The sequence below is a fragment of the Siphateles boraxobius genome, unplaced genomic scaffold (assembly GCF_051911475.1).
Source record: "Siphateles boraxobius isolate OS27281-9 unplaced genomic scaffold, OSU_SipBor_1 30, whole genome shotgun sequence".
Taxonomy (NCBI): domain Eukaryota; kingdom Metazoa; phylum Chordata; class Actinopteri; order Cypriniformes; family Leuciscidae; genus Siphateles; species Siphateles boraxobius.
The window spans coordinates 13,753,386-13,761,632 of NW_027508920.1; the positions used below are offsets into that span (position 1 = coordinate 13,753,386).

Genomic DNA, 8,247 nt, shown 5'->3' on the forward strand with positions numbered 1-8,247 from the left:
CTCCATTACAGAGAACCACTTTTCTAGGTGTAGTGTGGGATTCAACGACGATGCAGGCACGATTGTCACCTGCTCGTATTGCTTTGATTCTTGCTGCAGTAGATCAGGTCAAGCTAGGCCAGTCATCCACTGTAAAACAGTTCCAGAGACTGCTAGGTCTCATGGCAGCTGCGTCCAACGTGATACCTCTTGGCCTCTTGCACATGAGACTGTTACAGTGGTGGCTCAGGACCAAGGGATTCTCCCCGAGGGGAAATCAGCTTCGCATGATCGTGAGTTTGCGACGGTGTCATCACGCCCTGATATCGTGGAAAGATCCTTGGTTTCTGTCCCAAGGCCCTGTGTTAGGAGCTCCTTGTCGTCGCGTTATGCTAATGACAGATGCCTCTCTCACGGGTTGGGGGGCGATCATGGATGGTCGCCCGGCTCAGGGTCTGTGGGAGGACCATCATCGTCTGTGGCACTTAAACTGCCTAGAGATGTTGGCGGTGTTTCAGGCTCTGAAACACTTCCTCCCAGACCTAAGGGGCCACCATGTTCTTGTCCAGACAGACAACACATCGTTGGTTTCTTATATCAACCATCAGGGGGGTTTGCGTTCTCGCCCGCTTTACAAACTGGCACGTCAGATCCTTCTATGGTCCCAGGGGAAAATTCTTTCTCTGAGAGCTTTTATCTCCCGGGGTATTTAAATCAGGGGGCAGACATCCTGTCAAGACAGGGGCCGAGGCCCGGGGAATGGAGTCTTCACCCCGAGGTGGTGGAACTCCTATGGAAACATTTCGGTCTTGCCGAGGTAGACCTATTTGCTTCTCGAGAAACATCACAATGCCCGCTGTGGTTCTCTCTCAGCCATCCAGCCCCGCTGGGGTTGGATGCGATGGTACATCCGTGGCCGAGGTCACGCTTGTACGCTTTTCCCCCGATCGCTCTGCTCCCAGGAGTTCTGGAGAGGGTTCGCCGGGACGGGCTCAGTCTCCTGCTAATAGCCCCGTTCTGGTCGGCCCGGGTATGGTTTGCGGACCTAGTGTCTCTCCTCAACGGCTCTCCCCTAGAGATACCGATCAGGAGAGATCTGCTCTCTCAGGCGAGTGGGTCGATCCTTCACCCCCGTCTAGAGCTATGGAGGCTGTGGGCTTGGCCTCTGAGGGGGCCCAGCTCATAGATTCTGGTCTCTCGGCTGAGGTCGTTGAGACCATCCTCCGATCCAGAGCTCCCTCCACGAGGAAGTTATATGCCGCGAGGTGGAAACTTTTCACCTCTTGGTGTGGAGAGCGCCAGCAGGACCCAGTTAACTGCCCGGTTGGTACAGTCCTGGATTTCCTGCAGCACCGTCTCTCCACAGGGTTATCCTACTCCACACTGAAGGTGTATGTGGCGGCCTTAGCTGCTTACCACACCCCTTCAAGTGGAGGTTCCCTCGGGAAACACCCACTTATGTCTCACTTCCTTCGTGTCACCTTGAGGCTGAGGTCTGCAGTTCGCACGAGGGTACCAGCTTGGGATCTGGCCATCATCTTAGAAGGTCTCTCCCTTGCTCCTTTCGAGCCCATCGAGGAAGTTTCGGAAAAGTTTCTTACTCTAAGGACTATCCTTCTTCTCGCTATCTCATCTCTAAAAAGAATTGGAGATATTCAAGCACTTTCGGTGGCTCCCTCGTGCCTGGAATTTTCTCCTGGTTGGTTAAGGCCTTTCTCTTTCCGAGACCAGGTTATGTTCCTAAGGTTCCAACTGTTTCAGTTAGACCTATAGTTCTGCAGGTTTTCTGTCCTCCGCCTTTTCTGACGTCAGACCAGGAGAAAATTAATTTGCTGTTCCCAGTTTGGGTTTTGATGCTTACGTCCACAGAGCTGCCCTGTGGAGGAGATCGGAACAACTGTTCGTCTGTTTGGGTCACCTAAGAAAGGGTGTCCTGCATTTAGAAAAAGGATGAGCAAGTGGGTGGTCGAGGCCATCCCACTTGCTTATGGTTCGGCCCATCAGCCTTCACCTTTGGCTGTAAGGGCTCATTCCACCCGGAGTATGGCTGCTTCTACAGCTCTTCTTTCAGGAGCTTCTCTTCAGGACGTTTGTGATGCGGCAGGCTGGTCCTCACCGCACACTTTCGTTAGATTTTATTCCCTCGATCTTAGCTCCACTCCCGGGGCTCAGGTTCTCTCGTCGGTTTGTGTCTCCTAATGACACACGACGGGGATTTGGTCGTATGGGGATGTGGGTATTGCGTTCCCACTGCGATTTCACGCAGCGGTAGTCCCTGAAGGGGAACGTCCCGGGTTACGTATGTAACCCTAGTTCCCCGAAGGGACGGACGCTGCGTGTCCTACCATACTCTCGGCATCCCCTTGGGTCGCTGCTTCAGTAACTTTTAAGCTGGCGTATTGTGTACTCAGGGGATATTTATAGCTTCCTGGTCGATGACGTCACTCGCCGTACGCTCATTCTCTACATTGACTGATTTCATTCATGCTTCAGACGCGTCACGCTGAGGGCGTTCCCACTGCGATTTCACGCAGCGTCCGTCCCTTCGGGGAACTAGGGTTACATACGTAACCCGGGACGTTATTGACTATTTTGCTAGTAACACTTTTCAGGGTTTGCACTTTGCAGACGGTCCCTTCGGATCTCTCACAGCTGCTTTCGTATAGAGATCAATGTATTTTGTCCACTGCGAAGGAAAGGTCGTTTTGAGGAAAATTATTAAACATTATTAAAACAATGTTATTTGTGTTCTAACAATGTTTAGCTCACAAGTTATTGATCGGTGAAGTTCGAGTCTGTGAATTTATTGCCAAATTTACAAGTCCAGAGCACTTGAAAATCACGTGTAATCTCCTGAACATAGTTAATCGTTTAATTTTACTACTGTTTATATTTGTTTATTTGCCTTAAAATTAACAAGAACTGTGTTGGTGTGTTGGTTTTAATTATGACATATTTCACCTTATACCTTCAATGTGTACACTAAACCTTTAAAATATTAGGGTATGGTCAAACGTAAAGAGTTCACATGACATTGTACTACAGCATGTAGAGGGCAATAATTTTACATGGTGGAACAGGTTGTTTAAAATTGGTCTGTAATACTTTCTCTAACCTTACTTTACTGCTAAGCATTGAACCCCAAACGAATTTGGTGACACTATAGTGTGTGTGTGTGTTAAGTTATTGATCCAGAAAGTTTGAATCTGTGAATGTATTTCCAACTTTTCTCAACTCTTTTAGTTATTGTTACCAAATTACAGATCATGTACATGTTCATTCTTTTTCATTTCCTAAACACCTTTTCAAACACCAAGAATGCAGTTTTTATTGTTGCGAAAAGGAAAAGTCTGCGAAAGTCCGAATGTGCAAAATATAAAACCAACTTTACCTAAGTAACTGAGTTGAACTTAGTAGAAGTTGCTGACTGAACAAATGGAAAGTTTTACATATTCAAATGTTCTTGAAATGTATTAGCCTACTTTATTTTACCTGAGGCTCACCCAACCATTATAATAAAACGATGCATTTGCCAGTTTTAGACTCACACACTGGCTTATTTGTTTCTTAAATAATCCTCCACAACTGTAGAATTACAGCAGGACTGTGGGATCAGACAGAACTGGTGAAAACAGAGTTAGGAAATGAACAGAATAGAAGAACAAATAGAGGAGAGAGGGTACTGGGGCAGCAAAGCAGAGTTTCTTCTGGCTGTAATAGGGAATGTGGTTGGACTGGGTAACGTCTGGAGGTTTCCTTATCCCTGCTACAGGAATGGAGGAGGTATAATGCTGCCTAAATGCATATTTAATTATATCTGCACATTGCTGAATGTAACTGGTAACATGTTAGTGACGGGACAGGGTCACTTTGTATAAAAATGTATGAAATTAAGTTTTCCAAATGTTGTGCAGTTCTTAGTTGTTGAAGAACATCATCTTCATACCTTCCAAAGGATTCTGTTATCTGTTAAGTTGCTGTTTATTTTCAACAAAGTGCCTGATCGTGTCAGTAGAGCATATTTATTTATACACTTTTACTGAAAGGCGGATGTGACCTAAATGCTGCAACATGTAAGTAACCATGTTAATTCTAAAGCCTAATTGTGATCAACTATTATTTTGATTCTCCAAACCGCTTGTCCTATGTAGGGTCACATGTAGCCCATCTATTCCACCACAGCTAGTCCATCACAGGACTGAAACACAGACATACACACTCACACTGCATGGCTTCAGATTGTGAGGGGAACCCACACCAACACAGAGAACATGCACTATAGTAAGGCTCTGCTGGAACTCGATCCAGGGACCTTTTTGATGTGAGTTGACCTAACCCTCCAATTCAAATTGTGATTAAATAATATATAGAAAACGATCAAAGAATGCTTACTTTACAATCACTGGAGCTGTCAATCACTTTAGTTTGGCACAAGCTCTGTATTCTCTAGTCTACAAAATTTGCATATAATCATTGAAACTGTCTACATTGCACAATGAATCTCATATTTACATCATGTCTGACTACACTGTTGGTTATGATGAGATCATTCACAAGAGTGAAAAACTCTTGAGTGAGCTCACGCTGAATAAAACTGTCCATTGTATTCAATTCAACCAATTCAACATTGGCTACAATGCTCAATGCTGCAAAATCACGTTGTTAAAAAAAACTTCTGATGGAGAAGGTCAGTTTGCGATAACAACATAATACTTATTTCATGTGCAAAAAATGTTACTCAACCATAGCAGTGGGTGATATACATTGAATCACCATGGCCAATTGTTTCTAAATTATGGCTGTTTTTTTTATGTAAAAATTTTACCAATATTATAGGTGGACCCTGGAGAACATTATATATAATAAAAAAGTGCAATTAATGTCCCCGTTAGATAATGTATTATTGTACTGGTGTGTTCTCAGGGGCGTTCCTGATACCCTACCTGGTGATTATGGTTACTTGTGGGGTGCCACTGTTCCTACTAGAGACCGCAATGGGACAGTACACACGGGTAGGGGGCATTACATGTTGGCATCGCCTCTGTCCACTGGCTGAAGGTGAGAGTCCTTAAACCTAAGTTTATTTAGGAATAGATAATTCTTTATAAAGAATTACAAAGATTAAAACTCTTTTTTCTTTATGCAAACTTTTTATTTTGCAAAATTAAAATTTTGCCAAGGCAAAATTGTATTTGGCTTTACATATATGCTATACTGAACCGCTGTAAGGCTGGATGAACCCCCTGGCTGCTTCCCCTTGGTTGTATATGTAAAATATGTAATATATTTAATATTTGTCCCTCCCCATTTGCATTTGTCTTGGGTTCTGATGAGTGCTGATAAATCACTTAATTCCATTTTCATTCTCTTTTAGTCAGTGTTTCTGTTTGCTTTTTTCAGGTATTGGCTATGCAGGACAACTGATTCTTCTGTACAGCTGCATCTCGTACATTATCATTCTGGCCTGGGCGCTTTTCTACCTCTTCTTCTCTTTCAGTGCCCAACTACCATGGGCGAGCTGTGACAACACCTGGAACACAGGTGATAATCTAAAAAAACAAAAACACACTGCATTAAAAAATAGGTAACACTTTTATAAAGACCATGCTTATAATGATTTATAGCTCCATTTATGCTTATTTATAAGTATTACTATTTTATAAATATATTTAGAAAGACTCCTTAAGACCTATACTGCATTATAAGAAAGAACAGCTATAGTTATATTATTTTTATAATTCCTTATAAGTCATGCATTTGCTTTTTCAATGCGCATGCTCAATCCATTATACACTGATTTATAAGTATGAATTATTCAGTTGTATGGTTCCATGAATGTATTTATAAAGATGCAAGCTGCACTGCTATAATGTTATTGTGGTAAGGTTCAGCGTGTGGGTGGAAGGAAGAAGACAGGGGTCAGCGTGACTGGGACTCTCGTTTATTTACAAACAAAATAAATAAAACAAAAGGAGGCGCGCTGTAGCGAATTCACCGTGCCACTGCGTGACACAGCACAACAGATACAGATGCAATAACAGCTTGGCAGACGTTCAGGCAGGCAGCAGTGCACGAGGACCCAGTCCAACTCTCTCTCTCGTTCCCGCCGGCTTATATGCGATCTCTCCACGCCAATTACTGCAATCAGACACAGGTGTTCATCATCTGCACTTTACCTACTTACTCACCGGCGTGCTGCTCCCTCCTCTCTCTTCCGCTACAGACTTCGCAAAACCACGCCCCCCTCGCCACAGTTACTATATTATAATTATATTTTAATCAAAATTACCATTCATGAACTCATGCATTCATGAATGCAAACATTAGCCATTAAAGACATAATTGATAACTAATTGGTATAGCAACTGGAACTATTTTATATTTGATAATTTATAAATCTGTGTATAATGGATTATGAGCATGCACATTGAAAAAGCAAATGCTTGACTTAAGGAATTATAAAAATAATATAAATGTAACCAAAACTGTTCTTAAAATGCAGTATAGGTCTTAATGAGTCTTTGTAAATACAATATATTTATAGAATAGTAATAGTATAATAGTATAAATGGGTCTATAATTCATTATAAGCATGGTCTTCATATAAAGTACTACAAAATAATAAAATCTGCTAATAATCAGTTGAATATTCTATAAAACTAAAAAAATATATATTTCTCTGTGTTAGATGACTGTGTAAATCTTGCTACAAGAAATCTGACCCTCAACTGGACATCTCTAAAAATGAAGCATGGATTCCGATAATCTCTCTTTCTCCGTCTCTCTCTCGAACACTCACACAAACACGCTCCCCTCTGACCTCTGTAACTAAGATGAGTTCTCCAAAAGAAGCAAGTGAGACAGAAGAGCAGGAGGAAAATTTCTCGTCCAAGAAGTCCATCACTGATGTAGGGAGACCGGGGGCAATTGTAACAGGGGGCGATTGTAACACACTCAATTCCTCCAATCAGAAACAAGCTAGAGTGATGACACTTAATCTGTACATGCCCAGTAGGATTCTCTCTCTATCTGTGGAAAAGAAGCGAGAAATTTTCAACTTTAGCAGAAGTTGTTAACGACAAACTGATTTTGAAGGTATGAAAGTTATTTTTTGGATGTACAGTATTTTTCTTCTGCTGTCTAAAGTTTAGATGTCTGTGAATTTAAACTTATATATATTTTATCCCTAGGCTATTGATTAAAAACGAACATGAACAACCTATGCTAATACAGGTTGGGTTAGCTAGCATATAAGATTTTGTCATGGCTTCAGTATCGGGGGCAATTGTAACACTGTGTTACAATTGCCCCCGAGCCACAAGGCCCATTGTAATAAGCTTGTTTGTGTGTGTTGACATACTTTTCTGTTAAAAAATGAACATATTTCACTAAATTCTATTGTAAAACTTCATTTTAAAAGGGTGTATTAAAATAAATGTTTGTTCCAGTATTAACAAATCATCAATTAACATATATTTTTTTATATAATGCTTGTGATGCCTGACATCTAAAAAAATTTGAACCATATACAAAAAAACTCTTAAGTAACATTATTAAATACAACAGCAATAAAGTGATTACTTTGAGGTAGGCTTTTATTTGAGATAAAGTGGGTTAATAGGAGTTATTTCTCAGTGTTACAATTGCCCCCACACACTGTTACAATTGCCCCCTTGGCGGGGGGCAATTGTAACACCCTGACTTCTTGCATTTAATTAAATATTTTAGTCTTGTTTTTATAAGTGAAAATATATAAATTGTATTATTAATTAGTGCACATATATATGTTTCCTGTATCAAAAGATGACTAGTCTATCTCAAGTAGTTTGTGAGTTATTAAGGAACATGTTAAATATGTTACAATTGCCCCCGGTCTCCCCCTAATTATGCACTCCACTCCAACAAACTTTGAGGGATGCAACACAAATGCGTTAGAACGATGAAACATTTATTTTGATAAGCTTATTGGTGTACTAAGTATAAACTGCCCAGTTTCATCAGATTTAGCAACAAAAAATAGATTTACCTAAGAAGCATTTTAAAAAAAATACTACAGATATAAAATCTATATTTTTAATACAGTTAAATTAAAAATTTCAGTTCAAAACAAGTTACAGTCAGCATCATTTGTGGTATAATGCTGATTCGCACAAAATGTATTCCCTTTCAAAACGTTCACTCGTATTGCATCTTGCTAGACACTATGGGGAAAACTCCTTTAGAAGCCATACGACCTCACGTTCACGCGCAGGGAAAAAATGTCGAAGC

At 41.1% G+C, this 8,247-nt stretch overlaps 1 long non-coding RNA gene across 1 annotated transcript; it reads left to right on the forward strand.

Annotated features, from left to right (window-relative positions):
- Positions 1-3,645: 3,645 nt before the first annotated feature.
- Positions 3,646-5,514, forward strand: LOC143757453 (uncharacterized). The gene is made up of 3 exons (XR_013210544.1): positions 3,646-3,762; positions 4,903-5,037; positions 5,380-5,514. It is a non-coding gene; the product is annotated as an uncharacterized LOC143757453 (long non-coding RNA).
- Positions 5,515-8,247: the final 2,733 nt, after the last annotated feature.